A 25,066-nucleotide genomic window follows, 5' to 3' on the forward strand; every position below is an offset into this window, starting at 1 on the left:
TACTCCAGCTGTGGCCTAACCAGTGTTTTATACAGCTCCATCATAACCTCCTTGCTCTTATATTCTATGCCTCGGCTAATAAAGGCAAGTATCCCATATGCCCTCTTTACCACCTTACCTACCTGTTCCGCCGCCTTCAGGGATCTGTGAACTTGCACACCAAGATCCCTCTGACCCTCTGTCTTGCCTAGGGTCCTCCCATGAGAAACACAATTTACATTCTAGGAAAAGAAATGAATCCAATGAAAAGAATAATTGATGTTCCAATTTATCATTTGAAGCTAATATTTTGGACAGAGGGTTATCCTCCATTCTTCAAGATTCCGTTTTGTACAGCACAGAGATTATTTTGCACCAATGGACAAGGCATATGGCAGGGACCAATCATGTGACTTCTCCCATGTGTATGATGTCATTAAACAAGTAGCAAGAGCTCAGATATTGCTTGGGATCTCAGAAATATGAGATTCATCCTCTGGGCCCTGAACAGATTTCCAACAAGGATTGTGTCCAAAATAAATGAAATTAATGAGGAAGATTCAGTCTTCAGGAATCTGAAGCTATTTTTGTTCCTGAAGAGGTGCTATTAAATTATTAGAGAAGGCTTTGTGGAGGCAAGGTACAATGACTGCATACATAGGAAGTGGCCTTTATTTTGTAAACTGGTGTTTATGAAGTCAAAGATGCAACACTTAAATAGAAATAAGAAGTCAGGACAATTGGAGACTGCACATGCATGCTTCCTTATTTCTAGCACATACAAGAGAAATTATGTACGATTAAAGCATTTCTGATTAATCTACGTTATGTGCCAAAAGTGCACATGCAGCGTATGATCTCAATTAGAGTGAAATTTAATTCTCTGCAGCACCAGTGCCAGATTCATTCTGTAATTTCTCCTTTGTTTGACTTGGAAGTTTTCTGACAACAGATTTTTTGGAACAATAATAAATCACATTGCTAGTGAGAACTTCCTGCACAAGGTACATTTTTAAAGAAATCTTGGGATGGCTTTGGCTTTATATTGTTACAACTTAATGAAATTTAGAATGGGTAATTGAAGAGTAACAGTTTCAGGGAACGTTTGAATGCTGATGTATGAAAACAAAAAATTGTTGCTTCTTGCCAAAAAAAACTGTTTTTAAAGTGGAATCATGCCACTGTCATTACCTCTGAAATTAGAAAAAAAAGTAGGAAATGTCAAAGGCTCACAAGAAAAATAAGGCCTGGTTTAATGATTCCACAAGAGAGGAATAATCAACATCTATCACTCTGTCCACAGGCCAAGTATACATGGCATTTATGGAGCCACATGTTTCCTTTGTTTTCTTGTATAAACTTTTAGTGTAAAATTGCATTCGCCTAATGAAACCAGTTGATTCTGCTTTATTCCCAACAGTATATAGTATTAGAAATATGCACTTTGATGAGGCACCACTAAAATCATTTGTCGTTTAAAAAAAAGGATAATTAATAGGAGACTAATATTGTATCATGGCACTTTCCAAATCACATGAAGCTTACCTTCCACATCATGAAATATTTTAGGGCGCACAAAGCTGAGGTTCCATTCGTCGTGTGGCGTTCTGTCTCTTCTCCACACATTTCTATTACTTTTTATAATGCGAAACAATGAAACTGAACAGGCGACTTCTGATAGAAAGCATAGTATGTGAATTGCTTAAAATATATCTTAAGTGTCAACACACTACCATTTACAAGAAAAAACTCTGCCTCCCTTACATTTCAGTGGGAAACATCCTATGAAAATTTTAAAGGCGCATGTGATTGCTGCAGTTAATTGCAATTATTTTGCTGAATCCACTCGGCAATAATTGGGGAGCTGGTTTAAAGGGAAACATAGCTTGCTTTAATCATGGCTGATGTGACAAAGCCATCACTGTGTCGAATATACAATGATTGGTTGAATAATGCTGCTGGTCCTGCACTTACACTAACCTGTTATTTGAACTTGGTTGCAGCTTTATCGATTTAAAAAAAAAATGGTAGCAAGTTTGTCTGATGAACAATTCCATTGCAAACACATTGGCCCCGATATTAGCGGGGAGGTGGGATGGCAGCGGGGACTGGGGTGATTGGGCGCATGGGCACTTACTCATTCTCCTACATTCCGTCTTCCACATCACCGCCCCCACCCCCCAACTCATTCTGCACTGCCAACACTACCCCATCTCATCTCTCCTCACACCCACTTAAGGCTCATCCTCAACTTACCTGCACTTCCTCACCTCCCCATTAGTCACCCCACCACTACCACTCAACCCAATCCTCATACAATGTCATGGCTCTGTCTCATACTCACCCTCTGATGGATCTCTTTCACGGTCAGCCGCACCCAAGTCAATGCATTCATTGGTTGGCCACCTCACTATCACTCACTCATGTGTCTGTACTTTCTCCACTTAGAGAAGAAGAGAGCCCAGAATGCACGGGGGGAGGGCGAGGACCAGAGGGGGGGCCACAACAAAACGTCATCCTCACAGACGCCAACCAGGAGGCGCTGGAGCTGAGCCGCACCCGAGCGCCTGTCCGTTGGGGACACCGAGACTGGCACCCGACAAACGTCTGGTGACAGAACTTTAACATTCAGCACACACAATATGAATTGATGTTAACATGCCTTGCCATCTTCAGCAGCTCAGTATGCTCATCGCAACATGACACATCTGTGAACATGCTTATTATTGCCTTCTGTTCTCTTACAGGGCCTTCAGCGACTGCTGTGAGGGCAGAGGGCAATTCCTCAGAGGCGTATGGAAGCGCTCCCCCAGAATGATCAAGGCACCTGAAGCGCATCTTGAGCAGCCCTATAGCATGCTCAATTGTAGACCTGGTAACGATGTGGCTGTCGTTATATCGACGTTGTTGCTCGGTGATGGGGTTCCTCAGAGATGTCATGAGCCATATGTGCAGGGGGCATCCCTTGTCCCCGAGGAACCAGCCCTTACGAGTGTTCGGTTTGTGGAAGAGGGGTGAGATGTTGGATTCCTGGAGGATGAAGGAATCGTGGCAGGTGCCAGGTTATCTGGTGCACACGTGAAGGTATCTCTTGTGATGGTCACAAACGAGCTGAGTATTAATGGAGTGATACCCCTTCCTGTTGATGAACAGTCCTGGCTTTTGAGGAGGTGCTCTTATTGCTATATGGGTGTAATCGATTACACCCTGCAACCGTGGGAAGCCAGCCACAGTGTGGAATCCCACAGCCCTCTCCATCTGGCTGAGGTTGTCCATGGGGAAGTTGACGTAGTGCGAGGCCCTGCGAAACAAGCAGTCGGTGACCTGCCTTATGCACTTGTGTACAGACGACTGAGACACCCCGGTGATGTCCCCAGTGGCACCCTGGAATGATCCAGAGGCGAAGAAGTTGAGGGCACTGGTGACTTTGACAGCGACAGGTAAGGAGGTGCTGCTTGGCCCAGCCGGGAGCAGCTCGGCATGAAGGAGGCTGCAGATGCCTTCGACCACCTGGCGACTGACTCTGAGCCTCCGTATGCACTGCTCCTCAGAGAGGTCCAGGAAGCTGAGCCTCGGTCTGTAGACCCTGTTGCGAGGGTAGTGCCTCCTGCAACGTCGCTCTCTCTGTTGTTGCCCTCTGTGCTCTTACGCAGGTGCCTGTGGTGCAGCACTGTGTTGTGGAGCTCCACGTGGCGGAGGTGGACGCTATGCCAGGCGAGGCTGGTGATGTTGCTCGTCGTCGGATGTAGTGTTGAATGCAGCCATGGCGCCCCCCTTCCTGACGGTGTGAGTTTGAGGGGGTCTGCAATGTAGTTAAATATGTTTGAACAGCAAAATTTTGGGTGGAAAGTGAGAATTTTGAGTGAAAACACAAAGGTCCCGCAGCTAAAACTTTGTCTAAAGTGACAGAGTGCCCTGCTGCAATAAATGACGTTTTCTCCCCAACTGTCAAACAAGCATTTGCATCTCCCACTGGCTGTTGGCTGAAACATGTCTGTTGCAACAGGGTGTGTTTCCCACAGCACGGGAAACATGCTGAGGATGCTTCAAAATTGCACCCCTGCCAAAATGTCGAGTCAATCAAGTAGTTCAAGTACTTCAAGTATCTGACAAACTATGTAAAGTATCATCCCGCCGGCTTTAATTGTTGGTGGGACTGCCACATTCGGGAGGCGCACGCGCACCTGGACGTGTCACTGGGGAACCCGGAAGTCAGCGGGTTGGAGCCTGGATCCAATCCCGCTCGGGCTTTCAGCGATTTTCAGAACCCCCCTGTCCCCAACGCACCGGCTCCTTCACCCGAAAATTGAGCCCATTCTGTGGAGGGTAGTGTTACATCTCGACTTGGGTTGCTTTTCCTCTTTCAAGAACTTACTTGTACATTGAAAGTCTGACAGAGCAAATGATCATTAATTTGTGATCCAATGGGTAAGTGTGTTGGAAAAAGAATCTTGGAGAAAAATGATTTCATTATTTGAAAAATATATTAGGAAAACTTCCAATTTGCTGGAGTTTAGATAGACTGCCCCAATTAAGAACAAGTCGGATAAGAACAGTTGTGCTTTAATCCAAGCGTGTATTTTTTCCATTAATTTCAACTAAAAAAAGTTCTCCTTCAGCACTGCAGCGTCAGCCTAGATTTTGTGCTGAAGTCTCTGGAGTGGGAATATGAACACACAACCTTCTGACTCAGAGGTAAGAGTGCTACCACTGAGCCATAGCTCACACCGCAACATTTTTCCACTATTGCTCCTCAAAGCTACTTGTACACATGCACAAACATACAGAAACAATCTATCAAATAGCTTGGTGGTAATGCTTTAATTGGTATCAAATTACATACTCCATTTTGTTTTTAAATGAATGAAAGAAATGTGGAACGTGTTAAGGAATGCATCAAGTTTTGAGTGCAATTGTGATTAGTTTTGTGAATGCAATAAAGCTGTATCTTACATTGCACGTGTCTGCTCATATGCAGAATGCTAAGGAGCTCTTAGTTCAGTCCCTTGATAGTTGTATGAGTAGTGAGAATAAGTCGGTGGTTCCCACATGAACCACTATACAAACAAACTGGTACTGTACCAGCAAGCACAGTACAATTGAGCCATTAAGAGGTATTTATTATTATGTATGGTGTTTTGGCTTAATTAGCCTGGGGAATTCAAGACAACAGCAAATTCACTTAAGAGGCAGTGTTTCTGTAGTTAGAAAATTCAACTGACTCTTAAGAAGGATTAAGACAATATTAACATTTTTAAAATGCTAAATGCATGACATTTGTTTTATAGTCAATACTTCACTCTTCTATAGCAAATATCAATTGTTCCATTGATTTCTTTATTATTTTTTAGTAGACTGCCACAAGACTTTCTATGTAGAAAAGTACCAGAATAGCTGAGAAAAGACTGTAATGCAAAAATATATTACTGTGAAGGAGAGAACAACCTTGAGGAGAACTGAATGGTTGAATTGGTAGGCCATAAGATCCACGGTGAACCATAAACCAAATATTGCAATCTAAGAAAAGCAGTATGAAGAAGAATTTTACCAATGAAGGAAAATATGGATTCAGGTAAAAGTAACTATTTTAACTAGACATCAAAGGGTGGAAATTCATTTTGGCCCACTTTCAGGCCGTAAATTGGCCAGAGACCCGAGGCTCACCCGAATTTGGGCCTCGGGCCTCACCAGCAATATGCATACATCAATTGAGCATCCAGAGGCAGCTCACTGGTTCCATGAGGACGAAGTTTGGCCGTCTGCCTCCTCGGCAGCAGCCTTCAGCCAGCTCCTGGGTGGGGAGGGTAGGCAATTGGAAGGGGCACAATCAGTACGGGGGCTAAGCAGGGACCAGCAATGGGTTAGTGGTTATGTTACTGGACTAACAATCCAGTAAAGCCTAGTCTAATAATCCAGAGAACATAAGTTCAAATCCCACCATAGCAGTTTGAGAATCTGAACTCAGTTTTTAAAAATCTGGAAATATCACTAAAATATAAAACTCAACTAGTCCACTAATATCCTTTAGGAAAGGAAACCTACCATCCTTACCTGGTGTGGCCAAGGGGTTGACTCTTAAGTGTACAGGTGCCTATTTTTCGCCTGTAAAACAGGCTCATGTCAAGAAACTTCTAGGCCCAAGAATTTGACTTACATTTGCATAGATGTGCTGCAGTGAACTGAGCTCCAACCACTAGAGAAACCATGGGTATTGTGCGTGAAGGCAGAAAAGCTGTGCACCTCGATTGATTTAAAATCTTATTTGTCATTTGCTTTTTTTATTTTTGAACAGTCAATTGTGAAAGGACAATTAATTGTTCAATAAAAATTCCCTTGTTATCTATATCTGAAAAATCTCTTTCATTCGCAGGGTGTAAAGCATTTTATGCTACTGTACTAAGAGTTGCACCCTTATTTATACAAGACTGGAATCTAAGTACATGATTTTTTATTAAAAATACATGAAATATTAGAACATGTGAACAGTAACAGTTATTAAATTCTTGTAGCTGTGGACTGGGCTGTGCAATAGTTTGGAACATTATTTTTACCTCTGGGATCTGGCTGTAAATCGAGCCTGGACAGATTGTATGAAAACCTCTCTGTATTATGGGTCATAATGAATGATGTTGGGCTTTGAACCTCAATACATTTCCTGGTGAATATGAGCCTATAACACAAAACCGCTTGGAACTTTGTCACACTTTGCTCTAAATTGGAATTTCCACTCAGAGGCAATTTGTCAAATGGAAGAATGAGACTGATGTTATGGGGGCCTAATTCCGAGGATCGTTTGGTTTATATCTGACATGTATTGCTGGTCCAAGTGTACTTTATTCTGCCTTCTTTATAACTTGAAAATAAGAGATATACAAAGAGTAGATATTTTTGAAATGTGCAAAAGAATTCTATTTATATATTTTTACTCTACCTCTTCTCCTCATTAACCTATCTTTTTGTTTCAGAATTTGGGTATTTGCAGTTTTTAAAATTTTACTCTCCACTATTATCTCCACCAATAATTGCCATGTCTCTTCTTTCATCTGGGTAAACATGACAGCCTGGAGGAACACCAATCCTCTCACCTGTCATAACTGCTGCTTCAAGATCATTCAACAGGAAATAAATATTTTTGGCCCTATTGGCCACTCCTTCTTGTAAGAGTAAGTTCTCTATTACAGTGAGGTGATTGATCTTGTAACTCAGTGAAGGTTAAAATGGAATTAATTTTGACTGACAATTGAGCTAGAGGAATTCAGTACTTAATATTATTGAAGTAGTTTACATCTTTGATTTCCAACATATTGTAATATATTTCCATGTAATTTTGTTAATAAAAAAATCCCTCCTTTATATTCCTCTTTCTGCCTGTAAGTCAGGATTGTCTGGACCATTGATATCTTCTTGACCACCATGAATGCCACTCCATGTCAACCAGCATTTGGAGGTCGAGATTGGTTCCCTTTATAATTTTCCTCTCCTATCTCTGATGTAGTGTTTACCTATGAGAATCGTGTGTCCCTGAAAAAAAAACTGTTAAAGTCATTGATTAGAGATAGCTGGGTATAAATCCAAATTAAAATCCACAATTTCCAGCATGGGAATTCAGAACTTCACTATTATAGCTACCAGGTCACCTAATCAAACTATTTTTGTTTGCTTATTTCAATTCCTAGTGCAAGAATGTCTAAGAAAAATGAAATTACCATATTTGAGTTAGAATCCAATATTGCTGTACACTCATCCTCAAGATAAAATGCTTTGTATATAGTTTCTGGTGCCATAATTAAGCTTATTCAGACACTAATACATTTAGCTATAACAATTGCTATCTTATTCCCCATCAAAGTTGTGAGATGTCAGTGGTGTGTTTAAAATGGCAAGAGCCTAGCAGTCATGTTGGTTGAGGTCACTATCCTTTTTTGTCAATGAGTGGGTTGCAGCGCTGGGAGGATGGAAACTTTTCACTGAATGAGCGTCCAAGAACAGGCCTCCGAATACTTGGTATTTCTGCAGTTCCAAGCAGACGCCAATCATCACTTGTTCTGATTGGGATAAATCCCAAATGTGATTAAGCCACATGTTTGTTGTGGGGAGGGCTGCACTCTGCCAAGGAGAGGGGTTGCAATTTTTGTAGCAGTGCTAGTTTACATGTTGCATGGGGTCCTTGCTCACCAATCTGTAGCATTGGGCTGGGTCCTAAGGAATTGCAAGTGCAGTAATGGTCCTTGCCACTGCCATCCACAATGGCTGAAAGATGGGAGATGACCAGAACACATATAGGTATATGCCCTGCTGGCTGCAACCCCTCTAGCTGTCATCTGATAGGCAAGGGTGAAATTTGTGCAGCTTGTGTAGAACGTGGTATGTGCGGTAAAGGATTTTGAGTTGGTCCTTGCACATTTTGCTATATGTGGTGTTTAGTAACATCCCCCCTCCCATTCCTTCTTCATTGTCTGGTTCTTGTTTCTAGCTCCTTTCAGATTTTCTGTGGTGTTCAGAGATCAAAAATTGCCTTACTTATTGCTCAAAGCACAACCAGAACCATGTGGACAAACCTGACTAAATCAATATATTCCTCCCATAAGCATGGTGTAATCAAAATGTCTACTGACTTCATACCATATATCTATGAATATAAAGTCTTGAGAATTCAGTAAATTAAAAAAAGTATTTAAACAGCAAGAGGCAAAAGACACATGTCAGTCAATGGAACTGCTACATTATCTTCCTGAACAGATCTGCCACCAATATCCAAGCTCAATAAACCAGTTGCAATCCAAGCACTATTTTATATCAGGTATCTGCACTACAACAGAGGATATTTCTGGCACCCAGATAACGTCATTTTTTTCTCTTCTGGTGGGAAATGCAGGCCCATATAACAATGATATTTGGCTCCTAATCTAGGTTTTGACAATATTGGGGTCAATTTTACCTGCTCAAAGGGGCGGTAAGGGCCTCAAAATGTGTCAGTAGACTTACCACTCTATTAACACCAATGCTCTGGCCACTGCCATTTTGAAAGGGTCCTACCGATAGGTGACCGCAGGGTCTGCCTGAAACAGGTGGTAGACCTCTTACCCTAGCAAATTGAGGTCCTGATGACATAGTTAGGATCCTGATTGTAATTTTAAGAGACACATGTGTACTGGCGTTGAGTAGGTTAATCGAAGGTCCTTAAAGGGACCGCTGCTGGCTGCTCAGGAAACAACCACAACATTTTTGCACTTGTATTTTTATGGAGCCAGAAGAAGCAGGAGTCTTCCTCCTGACTCCACAGAAATATTGCAGGCTGCTGCCAGCAAGGACTCAACTCCCTCAGCAAAGCCTCCCCATCACAGGACCCACCTGCAGCTGCCACCAGCATCCCAGCTGGCGACATTCATGTGGCCCAAACCCAACCAGCTGCCTTGGGAAAATGTTTTGCATCCACAAATCGCCGGTCTGATTCAAATGACTCTCAGGCTTCAAAATTGCGGCAGCCTCTTTGCCAATGGAACGGGCGGCCGATCGGCCTCCGAAAAGTTAAAATCTACCCATGTGTCTTTTCTCTACAAGTACAAACAAAACATCATGTCAATGAAAGAAGCTCCAAAGATAAGTAGTCAACAGACATTCTACTAGTTTTCAAAACTGATACGACACATGTTCTCTCCAAATGATTGGCCACACGATGAGTTCCGGATCCCAGCAGGCCTATTTCAGAGTTACTGCATGAAACTGAGGTGCTTCCATCTCTACCTGCTCTCTCAACTGAGGCATAGCACATAGTACAACGAGTCCTAGAGAGGTGAGAGAACCTAACTTACAATGTTCTTTTTTTTTGGGAGGGGATTACATAACTTTTTTAAAAAATCACTCTGTCCTGATTTTACTCAAAGGACATATAACCAAAGGTTTGTTCAAAGGCAAAGATGAATTCAGGCCTGATAAAACTAGCAAAGTTCTGTTGGAAGCATTTTTTTGGACTCGGTTCCACTCTCATCACTAAAGTCTGTATATATTTGTCTGGCACCAATATCACTGCACATCCAAACACAAACAGTCACTATAACAGGAAGTAACCTTTGAGCTCACCCATGATTACAATTAGAATTTAGCAGAGAAAGAAATTATGTAAAGCCTTCCCATAAAAGCCACTTACTTATAACCTAATGTTCAGGAACGTGTTTCAGACCTTTGTTTTAAGGGTTCAACCAAAGAGGATGCTGTCATTTACGTGAGTAGGGTTAGACAAAAACCTTTTAAAACACTTCAGCTCACTTAAATCATTAATCCTATACACTAGACATTTTTACATTTAATTGTAGTCAATTAAACCCAATATTTATTAATACTAGTGGCAGGTGTTTTCAGCAGCAGTGCAAATGGCTGTCTAGTACCATAATTCTAACTGCAAAGGCATTTACCCTGAACTCATGTAAATCACTGAGTATAAACAAGCCCAAATAATTCCATCTGCATTTGGCAATTTGTCGTTACTTTTGGGTTCATTTCCCCGTTTGTCTTGTAGATGAAGTTTGCAGGAAATGTCAAAGCCGGTGATTGATGGCTTAAGATTGGATGCATTGACTTCATGCTTTCATAAAACAAGACAGCTGTTGGAAGAAAATTTCCTCTAGGAGCTGGAAAGGTTTAAAATTTTCCATTTCTTAAAATGTTTGCCTGATGAAAGATTTTACTTTACCAGAGCAACAAGAAAGAGCAGTGCATATGGATCAGCGAACCATTGAGAGTGTCCACACTGATGAGTGACGCTATTAATGGCATATGTGTGGCAAGCAGGCTGTAGTTGTCATTGAGCTGAAGCACTTGCACATGAGTGCACAATTTAACTAACCTTAGTGTAGCTTAAGCTGTAGTATTTTGAAGTTATTCAACATTATTTGTAGTGATTGTTCTGCATTGAATAGCAAAGGACAACCAAGGGAGGCCTGTCAAGCTCCATTTTACTGTGGTGGTTATTACATAGAATTTACAGCACAGAAACAGGCCATTCGGCCCGACTGGTCCATGCTGGCGTTTATGCTCCACACGAGCCTCCTCCCACCCCACTTTATCTAACCTTATCAGCATAATCTTCTATTCCTTTCTGCCTCATGTACTCATCTAGCTTCCCCTTAAATGCATCTATGATATTCGCCTCAACTACTCCATGTGGTAGCAAGTTCCACATTCTAACCACTCTCTGGGTAAAAAATTCCTTATTGGATTTATTAGTGACTATCTTATATTTATGACCCCCTAGTTTTGGATTCCCTCACAAGTAGAAACATTTTCTCTATGTCTGCCTTATCGAGCCCCTTCGTTATTTTAAGGACCTCTATTGGGTCACCCCTCAGCCTTCTCTTTCTGAGAGAAAAAAGTCCCAGTCTTATCAGTCATTCCTAATAGTTACAACCTCTCAGCACTGGTATCATCCTTGTAAATTTTGTTTGCACCTTTTCCAGTGCCTCTATATCCTTTTTATTATATGGAGACCAGAACTGTTCACAGTACTCCAAGTGTGATCTAACCAAGACTCTATACAAGTTTAACATAACTTCTCTGCTTTTCAATTCTATGCCTCTAGAAATGAACCTCAGTGCTTTGATTGCAAGGAGATAAATTTTCTTCACAACATAGATAGTTAAGAGGCGAGTACAGTAGATCTATCATGTAGGCAGAACTGTTAATGATCTGTGCAGCTTCAGTGCCACCCTTATTGGCATGACATGAAAAAAAAGGATACAATTTCAACCTGGAGCCAAGACGATTTAACAAACACATTTGTGAACAGAAAATCCAGTCACTTGAATAGCTGACATATAGAGGGGGGGTAATTTTAACCTAGCCCGCCCAGCGGGAACTTGACGGGATCAGGTCAGCTGCCCATTTTGTACCTCGCCTAATTTTACATTCTACTAAATTCAATGGAAACCAAAATCAAACAGGGTGTAAAACAGACGGCCAACCCGATCCTGTCAGTTTCCCACTGGGTGGGTTAGGATCAAATTACCCCCCAGTGCTTCAGTTACAATATAAATCATTAAATTATCATTCTCTGTGCAATTTACACTGTAGAATATACTTCCAATAAAGTTTTAAAAAATCACGTAACCATCACCTGTCCAAACATTTCAAAGTACAGTGGGAAATTCATATACCATCACAATCTAGCTTAGATAAAATGTCATAAGTATTGAAAGAATTGGTGTGGGAATAAGTTTTAGTGTCGGAATTGAAAATGTCACAATAGTGCATTTAATCATACCATAATTGGGAGTGTTGGTGCTGACACTGGTACCCAAAAAGTGGGAAAGCAAATGTTTCCCCATCACTGACATCCATCCTTGAACATAAAAAGAAATCATTAAAATATGGGGGTGTGATCCTGCACTCAGCAAGGATCATGAAAAGGGGGTGAGCAGGTCTTAGGGATGATTTATGACCAATTCCATCTGCACGTGGTTTTCTGGCTGGCTACCTCTTGTGTGTTGGTAGTGTTTGCGCACATTTTGTGGCATAGCCTCATTAAAGCCCTAGAATGCAAAAAAAAATGACTACCTGGTACAATCCCCTGGCTTTTTGCCTTCAAAATCCATTTTGAATGGTCACAAGTTATATTCTATGTGCAATGAAGCTCTTAAAGGAGTATAGGGTTTGGATTAAGTTATTTTGGTTGCAGTCTTTACAGTACCTTCTTAGTATGGTGTTTTTGTTACAGATTCTTTCAATACTTATGACATTTTTATTAAGAATATATATTTTTGGAATAATTTTTAGAGGACTATTTTTAGCTACTGATTACATTAAATCTAGTTTGCAATCATAGAATGATTACAGCACGGAAGGAGGCCATTCAGCCCATCGAGCCCATGCCGGCTCTCTGCAAGAGCAATCCAGTTAATCCCAATCCCCCTCCCTATCCCCATAGCCCTGCAGATTTTTTCCTTTCAAGTACTTATCCAATTCCCTTTTGGAAGGCACGATTGAATTTGTCTCCACCACCCACTTCAAGCAGTGCATTCCAGATCATAACCACACGCTGCGTAAAAAAGTATTTCCTCATGTCACCTTTGGTTCTTTTGCCAATCACCTTAAATCTGTGTCCTCTGGTTCTCGACCCTTCCACCAATAGGAGGAGTTTCTCTCTATCTACTCTGTCTAAACCCTTCATGATTTTGAACACCTCTATCAAATCTCCTCTCAACCTTCTCTGCTCTAAGGAGAACAACCCCAGCTTCTCCAGTCTATCCATGTAACTGAACTCCCTCATCCCTGGAACCATTCTAGTAAATCTTTTCTGTACCCTTTCTAAGACCTTAACATCCTTCCTAAAGTGCGGTGCCCAGAATTGCACACAATATTCCAGTTGTGGCCAAAATAGTGTTTTATAAAGGTTCATCATAGCCTCCTTGCTTTTGTAGTCTATGTCTCTATTTATAAAGGCCAGGATATTGTATACTTTTTTGACCACTTTCTCAACCTGCCTGCCACCTTCAACGACCAATGCACATATACCCCCAGGTCTCCCTGTTCCTGCACTCCCTTTACAATTGTACCCTTTAGTTTATATTGCCTCTCCTTGTTCTTGCTACCAAAATGTATCACTTCACACTTCTCTGCGTTAAATTTCATCTGCCACATGTTCATCCATTCCACCAGCCTATCCACGTCCTCTTGAAATCTATCACTATCCTCCTCACTGTTCACTACACTTCCAAGTTTTGTGTCATCTGCAAATTTTGAAATTGTACCCTGTACACCCAAGTCCAAGTCATTAACATATATCAAGAAAAGCAGTGGTCCGTGTACCCACTGGGGAATACCACTGTACACCTCCCTCCAGTCCAAAAAACAGCCGTTCACCACTACTCTCCGTTTCCTGTCTCTTAGCCAATTTTGTATCCAAGCTGTCACTGTCCCTTTTATTCCATGGACTTCAACTTTGCTGACAAGCCCATTATGTGGCACTTTATCAAATGCCTTTTGAAAGTTCAAATACACCACATCAACCGCATTGCCCTCATCTACCCTTTCTGTTACCTCATCAAAAAACTCAATCAAGTTAGTTAAACACGATTTGCCTTTAACAAATCCGTGTTGGCTTTCCTTAATTAATCCACACTTGTCCAAGTATCTGTTAATTTTGCCCCGGATGATTGTTTCTAAAAGCTTCCCCACCACCGAGGTTAAACTGATTGGCCTGTACTGGCAATGGCCTAAAAAACATTACCCTTCAAGTGTCCAGAAAGTGGACTGCAAGTGAAGCATTTACAGGAATTTACCAGATCTGGATCAGATGAAAAAAGAGGGCACAAGAAATAATGTTCCTCCAATGTAAACAGGACCTAGGGAACCATAAGGCATCTAGATGCAGACTGCAGAGTCGAGTGGCAGGAGGCAAATGTAGGTAAAGTTAATGATGGAGGATTGGTTTCGATCCACTCCCAAATGCAGTATTTCATAGTTGAAGTGGAACAAGATGAAAGGAGGCATGCCAGGGAGATCAGTAGCACCAGTGCCTCACTGGTTGCACCTAACATTATGTCACCACTCATTTCTGCAGGTCTTGGAATACCTACCTGACAAGAACCAAAGACAACTTTGTTTGCAGGCTTCATTAGTAGGAAGCCAGTTTGCCATCTACTGCAAGGCCAATCTGCAACATTGGCAAAGCACTGGTCAGCATTTGAGAAAGTACAGGTGGTCATTGATAGCAGCCATGTGGCCATCGAGCCAGCAGCTTTTTGCTCCTTCTTTGCCACCAGCACTCGCTCCTTCTCACCTGTGCACCTGATGTTACCTCCTCAAGCTCACTGCATCCTGTGCTGGGGCTTGCAAACATTGATGAGAGGAACGTAGGGTAATTCCTTATTTTGGGATGTTGGCAGACTGCTCCTCCAGGACTACAATGACAGAAAAGGAACAAATATTAGAACTAGCTGCAAGAGACAGCTTAAAACAGAGCTTGCCTTACAATCTGCTGTGTGTGATGTTTCTGTGGTTGCATGCATACTAGCATGGCAGTGAGTGCAAGACATAAGAGCAGGATGGTACTAGCCTTGAGTTAACACAGGCTTACAGAGTTACCTTCCCCTACTTAATTCCTGATCTTATATGCAAGGGAGTCCAAGGTGGTCCCCACCAAGAAGTCAATGCCTTAATTCTTGAACCCTTCTTCAGTTCAGGTGGGATTCTTTGTATTATATGCCACCTTGTCATGCAAGCCAAGAAAGAGATGTTGAGATGTTGTAAGTTAAAGGAGCACATACACAATGACAGATGTATGCCCAACTTGCAGCCTGAGTGTCGGCAAGTAACGATGCATCGTGAAGCTCGGATGTGTTACAATGATTTGATGTATGAAGCCTTTGCAAGATGTGAGTGTGGCAAGGCTTTCAATTGTAAGTTGCAACTTGAATACATACCCTGATGAAGTATGGATATACATGAGATGGAATGAAAGAATACAAGGTTGAGGGAGGACTTGGCATGGGTGAGCAGTAAATGTGGAACATTTTGACAGGAATGTGGCATGTAACCTCAGGACATCTACTTGGCACGTGGTACTGTTGGGTAGTCTTAACCTGCCATGTTCGTTAAAGTATGCTGCCTTCTCCCGCATCTATTGCCTAGTCCTGCTGGTACAGTACACATCATCGAGCCTGGCAACCACCTCCTGCCAGGCATAGTGCATGGCCATCTTGTGACGGTGATACGTGGAAAGGCAAACAGGGCAACTTTTTTGTTTCCATCTCATGCAGCAACACATCCACATCAACAGCTATCAAACAGGAGATCAGGTGCTCCACCACACTGTCATTTGCCACCACATTTAATTAGGCTTAATTTGCTTTTGGCCTGCTACTGCTTTCCTTCCATACAGCCTTCACCCTGTGACACTCATCCATCCCACCAGTATTCCACACTTCCAGAAACATAAGAGGATTCTGCTTGGGAACAAGTGCGATCCCTTGCACACATGGCTGATGATACCTCAACAGCTCAGGTACAATCACTGCCACGGGACTATGAGGAACATCACTGAGCACACTATTGCACTATTGAAGCAAAGCTTTAGGTCCCAGAATAGGTCTAGGGCTCCCTACTATATAACACAAAGTCTGTCACATCATTGTAGTGTGATGTATGTTGCACAGCATGACAGTACAGAAAGGATTGCAATTGGAGGAGGCAGAATCATCACCTGATGAAGAATTGGATGAAGGAGGCCGAGCACAATACATTGCAGTCAGAGAGGCCAAGGATCACTTGATAGAACAGCGCTTTTCCTAAACTGCTCATTCTCCTCCTCTGAATAGTTACATGGAGCCCCTCTGCATTAACAAACCTTGTTACTCCCTTGACCACTCCCTTAATCCTGCATTAAAGAGCATTGAAACCAGTCAGCCAATTTTTATATCAATGATCTATTGACAATCTCAGAAGTCTGCAAACCAAAGTGCCAAATGTGATAAAGTTGGTTAATTTAATGCAAACACAATAATTACCTTGAATGCATCTCTCACCCAAGTGTCAACACATAGTGCCTTTCTTAAAAGAAGGTTTGCTAGTTCTTTTGGCTGAATGTGAATTTTTCTGAGATACATGAAGGAGTGCAAATAATAAACAGGGATCCTGTTGAGATAAGCCCTCAGCCTCGAAATCGCAATTTGCACAGCTTGGGAGGAACCATTGATCACCAGACATGCCACTGTAGCTCAGAGAGGATCATCAGGTTGGGTGTTCCTCCTAGGCTTTCTCCTCTTCCTGGTGTTGTGCGCCATCTTTTCCTACAGAATGGGAGGGAGAGAGTTGATGTGTGTCTACTCAAAAGGAGAGTGCGTTTTAGGACTTCTGCTTGGAATGCACATGCTGAGACTGAGAAGAAGCAAGATGCAGATGGTGAGTTGTTGAATGGAAAGGAAGTGGCTGGAGTGTAAAGTGAAAAAGGAGCCATGAGAGATGTTCCTGATTCTTCATAGGCTACCATGTGAGAACAGAATGCGGCTAGTGGTTGCTGTGAAGGGACCAAGGAGGAGGTGAGTCTGTGTTTGGAATGAGAATTAAAGGTGGTTTAGTACACTCTTGTGATGGGTGGTGAAGGATGTGATGCAGGGGAGGGAATTGTTCGGAGTGCTGGGGAAAAGGAGGTGGAAAAGGACTGTTGCCAGATATTATTGAGAAAGATGGATAAATGAAGAGCTGTACTCATCCTTTCTACTCTTGTGAGGTCATTGAAAGATTCCTGCACTGAATCCATGTCCTGGAGGTGATGCTCCAGGAGATGATGATCTCAACCTCCTCTCTCCAGGCCTGCTGGATGTCATGGTTCGAAATCTTCCTGCCACTCATTGGAAAGGGAACTTTCATCCTCGCCCTCACTTCTTCAACCAGTGCCTCCAAGGATCTGGGTGCTTGCCTCTCACTCTTTTGTCATAAATCTTCTTGCAACAATCTTCCAGAAGGGAGTGCAACCTCCCCTTAAGAGGTGCATTCCTACTTTAAATAGGTCTCTGGAGGCCTGCAGGAAATTATGCCCAGAAAGTAGGCAGGTTTTCCGTCCTCAATGTGATCATGTGGGAAACCTGCCAATCAAATGTTAATGTGATCTAGGAAATAAAATACCCTGAGCCTGAAATCTGGGCGAACACTCTCCCTGCCCCTCCCAGCGCCCGAAACCTGTTCTGGATCAGTCAGCTCCTATTGTTTCTCCTTTAAAAAAACAAGTGAAGATACATTTAAGAAAAGTCAAAGACAAAATAGCTTCTACATAGATACGAAACAGATTATTTAAAAAGTTGGTATGATGGGTCAGGAATTCCCTTCCCACCTCATTAACATTACTCGCTGAGCCTGGGGCTATTGGGGGCATTGGCTTCATTCTGCACATTTAGGAAGGCCCCTGAAACCTGGGGCATCATAAAGAGGGCAGAGACCCCCACTCCCCTCCGTTTTTCTCTCTATCGGACCTGGAAAGCGAGTACATCCTGATGATACACAGAGGAATGTCGGGGCCATTGTTTCCTCCTAAACTAACCTTTTTTCAGTTATTTATCTTCATTAAAATCAACTTACAAAACGCATTTATAACTCAGAGAGCAAAGGGAATGAGATTAGTTTAATCATGAGAAAAACTCCAGGAACTGGCAGGACAGTCAGCTCTCTGCTAACATTGAAATTTTTACTGACATTTGTTTTTCCTTTTTCCTTGCCAAGAAGTGATGCAGGAACTGCAAGTCTAACTGAGGTCTGTCGGCACCATGTCACTCTCAGCAGGTACCAGTCTGGGACCTGTAACTGTGATATAATGATGCTATTAATATCAAACAGTACTACTTCCTATAATAAAGTTAAATTGAAAACTGGAGAGATTTTTCAATTAGAAAGAAAATATATATTCCGTACAAATCTATTTCTACAATTATATAATTAAAGAGAGTGAATATTATCAAACACAATGAAATAAACCTGGAACCAGTCATTGTTTATAATATAGTTTGAGCAACACTGAACATTCAAATCTTGCATTAATTTTTGCTGTGATGCATAAGTGTTAAAACAAAGGGCTAAATAACTTTATACTTTTTCATTAAAAAGAGTCTAATAAATTAATGTCTTTAACCACTATTGTATTGCATTAGTTTTGAGGTAAGGGGAAAGAAATTGGGGCAGAGAATTAGTGTTGGGGGGACCAATTTCCGGGCACGATCTTGGGGTTGATCTCCCCTTGAAATTCACCGGTTGCCAAATTGGAAACTGGCGACTTCCAAGTGCCAAGGGAAATCTGCCTGAAACAAGGGTTAAGCCTCTTGAATGTGCTAATCAAGGTCATAATGTTTGTTTTAGGACCCCGCTTTAAATTCAACATGAACTAGGCGGAGTTTTCCTGGGACTACAGCGGCCTAACCAGCAGTCCTTAAAGGGAATGCTGGAGGCCGCCAACGAAAAAGTAAATTAACTTTTTTTTTAAACTTATGTTTATGTTGTGCAAGGAGGAGCAGGAGTGCTGCTAGGCTGCCACTCTCCCCCTCCCGCTCACCTTCCCTCCTCCCAGAGCATGCCCAGGCCCCCCCGGCCCCACTCCCAGGACCTACTTGCAGCTTGCTCTGCATCAGAACTGGATGATTTTAATGAGGCCCCGACCAACGAACTGAATTGGGATGGTCGATTGGCATCCACAGTTCGCCGGTTTTATGCCAATGAGGCCCGAGGCCCAATTTCCAGTGAGCCTCAGGCCGATGTCGTCAGGCGTGCATTCGCGATGCCCATTTCACGCCGGTTTCTGGCATTACTCCAATTTCACATCCAACATTCTGAATGATTTCTGAAGATATCCAACATTTGTCCTCTTACTCTGGTAATTATGTAATGCCGTTAATTACTGTAAGAAAATATTGTTTTTTCTTAGCTAACTTTCTCAGTTTCAATTATTTATCTTTATTGAATAAACTTACAAAACACCTTTATAACTCAGAGTGAACGGAATGTGATTAGTTCATTCATGAGAAAAAATTTGATGAGATAAACCTTAGGGTTCATGGTCCTGTGTGGGATATCCTCTGTTTATTTTACCAAGCCAGAACATATAGGCATTCTAACATTATTAATTTTTGAAGTCATTAACTTTGTTAACATTATAGTTTTGAAAATATTGTGCTTCCTTTAACACTTGGAGTGTTAATGGGCCCTGTAGGTATTGGAAATACAGAGCAATTGTGTTCCTAGAATTATTTCATTACCATATACATATGAACATACATACAACCCTGTTAAGTGTGAAGTGCCTATAAATAGTTTGCTGATTACTAGAATGTTTCAACATTTATCAATATGTGGAGTTTCTGTCAAATCTATAATTGTAAAGCAACAATTCCAAATTGGATCTCTTGCACTCAAAGAGTTAATTATAGATAGTTAATTGGGCATAGAGGTGCCAAATTCCAACAGAAATAACAACATTAAACCTGTCAAAAAGCTCCAGGAACACACCTTCAACATACAACAGAGCATTGTATGAAATGCAGTTTGACCGCCCGAAGATTTATGGCATGTTGATACAACTGATGTTATTAGGCTGACTTGGCTGAAACACAGATTTGGAGATCAAAATCAGACCATCTGCAGTCAGAGGAGCTGATGCTCTTAAACACACCGATCACAATATTAATGCTAGAAGTAAACAGAGGTGTTACATTTGACATTGATTTACATTGGAATTGGTTTAATTGGGCCTTATATCTCTCTCTTCACCACCAGCTTTTACTGAACACTTGCTATGCTGCTAGTGCTTATGCAGGTGGACAGTCCTGTCAAACTGACTATTGTGTATATGTTATGTTTTCATTATTCAGGTTTCAAATTTGTCAAACTGCATCATTGTTTAAATATGTGCCAGTCAAAAAAGAAACACCAGATGGAACAGCTTTGCTTCAAATTTTGCTTTAGGCACTGCAATTACACATAGGCCACAGTCTTATTCCTGATGAAGTCAGTGACTATCGCTGTAGGGAGTCACAAACTGTACTTTCTTATTTCACTATGTTTTTTGTTTATGAAGGCCTTTTCCAATTGTAAATACAACATTCTGAACTGTTAAATGGACACTCTAGAACTTACATACTTAACAAAGACTGTCCAAGGGGCAGTCAAAGAGTTAAACATGCTTTATAGGTGTTACTGTTTACATATATAGTTAGCAAATGTCAAATAGAAAGCAGTAGAAAAAAACTGAACAAACTCAAGTCATTTATCATTGGCCCAACCAGAAACACTGCGAACCCATTACTACCAAAACAAAACTTATGTAATGGAGCAACCTGAGCTCACTTTAGTAAAACTAAAATACTAAAACCAAAGCTTTTGTGTAAAAGTCTCTAGCTATGAGTGAATATATTAAATAAGGTCTTAGAATTCACTGAAAGCAAAAAATAATTATTGCACTTTCAGAACTTTCATAAAGATTCAATCATTATTTTTGATAAGTTTTAAAAATGTATATTTGTATAATCTACACTGAAGAACAAATTTATCTGCCCTTTGAAAAAACATTCCTCCTCTCTCGAGGTGCGTCATCCAACCTCACCGTCAATCGCAGACAGTAAACATAAGTGGGCATTTAACTGTAGTGGTATCAAAGGTAGGCTCAAACACATACTCACTCGACATCCACACAGGCAATCTGCAGCAGTAGACAGTAGACAGTGATTAGGAGCTGGAACCCTGCCTGCCTGGTTTTTCATCTCCCTTGCCCAGGGTCATTAAGGCAAATTGTAGTACCCTTACTGCTATCTCGGCTGAGATCAGCTAAATGCAATCTTCTTATAAGTTGGTTAGGCTTTAAGTCAGTGTGACAACAAACAGATTGTTAAGTGGATGAAACTGACAACAACTTGGATCTACATCCTATCATTTCATGGTGTTATGCACTGTTGCTCCAACATGCTACCTCCTGTAATCTATTGTTAAAGGTAATCTGGTAATGCTACAGCTTCTGTCATGTGATACGATATACCTTCAAGCCTTGAGTTGCCATCTTTGGTTGAACGTATTCCTGGAGCTTTCATCATAGAATCATAGAAATTTACAGCACAGAAGGAATTTATAGCCATTCAGCCCACCATGTCTGTGCTGGCCGAAAAAGAGCTAATCCCACTTTCCAGCTCTTCGTCCGTAGCCTTGTAGGTTACAGCACTTCAAGGAAGCCATGTTTTTATCACATGACCTCCTGCCTCCAATTGCCCCGCCTAGACAAACACCCATTTTTCCCCATCGTCAATATTTTTATAACTAATAAAACAAAAGTGTTCAAAGAAAATTTAAAAACACACCTTTTTTTTAATGTCCCTATAATTTTTCTCCCGGGTTGCTCGCAGCAGTGTCCACGAGATTTATCTTTAATTCCTGGAAACTCCAGGTTGATCCTGGGAGGTTGGCAACTCTATTCAAGACCCACATCATAAAATCACTGATAGTCTTTGTCCTGTACCATGCCTTCATTCTTAAGTGGTATTGAAAATATATATGTAAATTTTTTTAATTGTTTTGTTATCATTGTGGTGCAATATGAATTTGAAATGATAATAAATACCTGTACATGAAACTAAAGCACTGATCCAATCTTTGGGTTCTGCTGTCACCTGATAACTTGGTTGGAATACTTGTAAAAGTATTTTTTTCTCTCTCTCTCTAGACGTACATTTTACACACACACACACACACACACACACACACACACATCAAAGCTAATAAAATTAACATTCTGCTGAACAAAAAAAAAATGCAGATACTGGAACTCTGAAACATAACCAAAAAATGTTGTGAATACTTAGGAGGTTATGCAGCATCTGTTTGCAGAACAGAAGAATTAACATTTAAGGTATGGACCCTTTGGAGGTGAAATTGGACTTGGGCAGAGACGCAAAACAATTAGAATTGCATTTGCCGATTGTTATACAACACCTGATATTCGGTTCTATTGAAGTCAATGAAATGGAATATTGTGTGGAGGGTATAACAGGCGACTGATGCAATACCGCCTGTTTTGCGACTCCGCCCATGTCCAATTTCACCCCTTTGTGTCTTTGATGAAGGGTCCAAACCCTTTGGTGTTTTTGACAAAAGGCTAACCTGAAATGTTAACTCATTTGCTCTCACCATAGATGCTCCTAACCTGCAGAGTGTTTCCAGCATTTTCTGTGTTTCATAAATGTAGGCTGCTGTTTGGTTTGTTCATGACTCTATAGTTTTTACATACTAGGATGTTTTTTCACATAAATATCTTCTTTCTAGTTGAAGCATCTGGACAGCCTTGAAAGGAGTCAACTGATAGATGATCTTACAAAAGAATATAGGTTAAAAACAATATAGTAAAGTCAAATCCAGAACACTACTTCAAAATAAATCGTGACAGTACAACAAGGAGGCTCAATTTCAAACTATTGAAAGGCAAGTTTAGGACTATGGAATGGACCTTTGGGTAGACTAGTGGAAGACAAGCTCCTGGAATTATTTAGGAAACAGGTGGATGCTTTGATGGGAGCACTGTAAGGTCTTTTTGGATGGATGAGCCAAATTATCTTCCTGAAGACGAACCAAAGGATTGATATGGCCTCTTGGTAAACCCCAGCCTTGGACATAGATATATGTAGAAAAATGGCCTCAACTGAAAATAAAATGGTAGATATAAGAAAGCGCACTATACTTTTTTATATAAAGCACAATTGAGTTTCAAGAAGTTATTTCAAGGTTCAAAACCTAGGTTGTAGTAATATTTGCTATTTCCTTGCTGTTCAATACCATTCGAGTCTTAGATCAGTGGTAATACTCTTGTCATGTGTTCCAGCGCCACAGAGATTTAAGCACGTAATCTAGGCTGATTCTTCAGTGCTGCACTTTTGGAGGTACTGCCTTTTGAGTGAGATGTTAAATCAAGACCCCATCTGCCCTCTCAGCTGGATGTAAAAGATCCCTTGGTATTATTTGAAGAGCAGGGACTTCTCCAAGTGCTATAGTATCATAGTAGGTACAGCACAGGAAGAGGCCTTTCAGGCCATCGTGCCTGTGCCAGCTCTTTGAAAGAGCTATCAAATTAGACCCATTCCCCTGCTCTTTCCCCATAGCCCTGTAAATTTTTTCCCTTCAAGTATTTATCCAATTCCTTTTTGAAAGTGACGTTTGAATCTGCTTGCACCATCCATTTGGGCAGTGCATTCCAGATCATTACAACTCGCAGTGTAAAAAATGATTCCACATGTCGCCTCTGGCTCTTTTGCCGATCACCTTAAATCTGTGTCCTCTGGTTACTGACCCTTCTGCCACTGGAAACAGTTTCTCCTTATTTATCCTATCAAAACCATTCATGATTTTGAACACCTCTATCAAATCTCCCCTTAACCTTCTTTGTTCTAAGGAGGACAATCCCAGCTTCTCCAGTCTCTCCGCATAAAACTGAAATCCCTCATCCCTGGTACCATTCTAGTAAATCTCTTCTGCACCCTCTCTAAGGTCTTGACATCTTTCCTAAAGTGTGGTGCTCAGAATTGAACACAATACTCCAGCTGCGGCCTAACCGGTGTTTTATAAAGGTTTAGTATAACTTCCTTAGTTAAGTATCCCAATTTACTTGAGGTACTAAATGAATACTTTGCATCTGTCTTTATCAAGGAAGAAGATGCTGCCAGAGTCTCAGTAAAGGAAGATGTAGTTGAAATACTGGATAGGCTAAAAATTGATAAAAAGGAGGTATCAAAAAGGCCTGCTGTACTTAAAGTAGATAAGCTACCTGATCTGGATGGGATGCATCCTAGGTTGCTGAGGGAAGTAAGGGTGGAAATTGCGGAGTTACTGGCTATAATCTTGCAAACATCCTTAGATACAGGGGTGGTGCCAGAGGACTGGAAAATTGCAAATGTTACACCCTTGTTCAAAAAAGGGTGTAAGGATAAACCCAGCAACTACAGGCCAGTCAGTTTAACCTCGGTGGTGGGGAAACTTTTAGAAACGATAATCCGGGACAGAATTAGCAGTCACTTGGACAAGTGTGGGTTGATTAAGGAAAGCCAGCACGGATTTGTTCAAGGCAAATCGTGTTAGCTAACTTGATAGAGTTTTTTGATGAGATAACAGAGAGGGTCGACTAGGGCAATGCAGTATATGGACTTTCAAAAGCTGTTTGATAAAGTGCCGCATAATAGGCTTGTCATCAAGATTGAAGCCCATGGAATAAAGGGGGCAGTGGCAGCATGGATACAGAATTGGCTAAGTAACAGGAAACAGAGAGTAGGGGTGAATGGCTGTTTTTCAGACAGGAGGGAGGTGTACAATGGTGTTCCCCGGGGTTGGCACTAGGACCATTGCTTTTCTAGATATATATTAATGACTTGGACTTGGGTGTACAGGGCACAATTTCAAAATTTGCAGATGACACAAAATTTGCAACTGTAGTGAACAGTGAGGAGGATAGTGATAGACTTCAAGAGAATATAGACAGGCTTGTGGCATGGGCGGACACATGGCAGATGAAATTTATCGCAGAAAAATGCAAAGTGATACATTTTGGTGGGAAGAATGAGAAGAGGCAATATAAATTAAATGGTAC

Source organism: Heptranchias perlo, chromosome 17 (genome assembly GCF_035084215.1).
Source record: "Heptranchias perlo isolate sHepPer1 chromosome 17, sHepPer1.hap1, whole genome shotgun sequence".
Classification (NCBI taxonomy): domain Eukaryota; kingdom Metazoa; phylum Chordata; class Chondrichthyes; order Hexanchiformes; family Hexanchidae; genus Heptranchias; species Heptranchias perlo.